Genomic DNA, 650 nt, shown 5'->3' on the forward strand with positions numbered 1-650 from the left:
TCATTCTAAAAACCCTTTTCTACATTTTCATTTAGGTCCCCTCACACTTTGAGAAATTACCTATAGCCTTCAATAACCCTAGATGCAACTTTAGCCATATATCTAAACCTCCTTGCTTCTCCTCCCTAGGATAGGCTTAACCCTCACATGGCACTTCCGAAACCCTAAATACTATAACCCTAGCCGCCCCTCTCCATTACCTCTCAAAATTTTGGTAAATGAAGTCAAATTTGAATTTTAAATTTCAAAGTTAAACTTTTCTCATTCTAGACATTAAAGGAAAGGAGACAAGGAAGGATCCTTTTAAGGAAGGTTGTCCCATAGCCTTAATTTTGGTCAAAAAGAGAAACCAATAGAAAAAGGTAAAAATAAAAAATCTAGAAGCCTCCCACACGTTGGATTATCACCATGAAATCATAGCCATTCATCCTTTTAAACCACCATGCCCAAACCTTAAATAACTAGTCTCTCATTCAAGCCCTAACCAAATTCTTTCAATTCGAACCAAACCAAACCAATCCATTCAAAACCAAACCTAATTAGGAGCCCTACTCCTATTCGACTCAAAGTAAAACCCAACAAAAAGAAAAGAAAAAAACCTAGAATACTAAACCAACCAAACCAAGACTTTCTCATTCACACATCAACAC

The sequence above is a fragment of the Nelumbo nucifera genome, chromosome 3, assembly GCF_055504915.1.
Source record: "Nelumbo nucifera cultivar China Antique chromosome 3, China Antique-T2T, whole genome shotgun sequence".
In the NCBI taxonomy this organism is placed as follows: domain Eukaryota; kingdom Viridiplantae; phylum Streptophyta; class Magnoliopsida; order Proteales; family Nelumbonaceae; genus Nelumbo; species Nelumbo nucifera.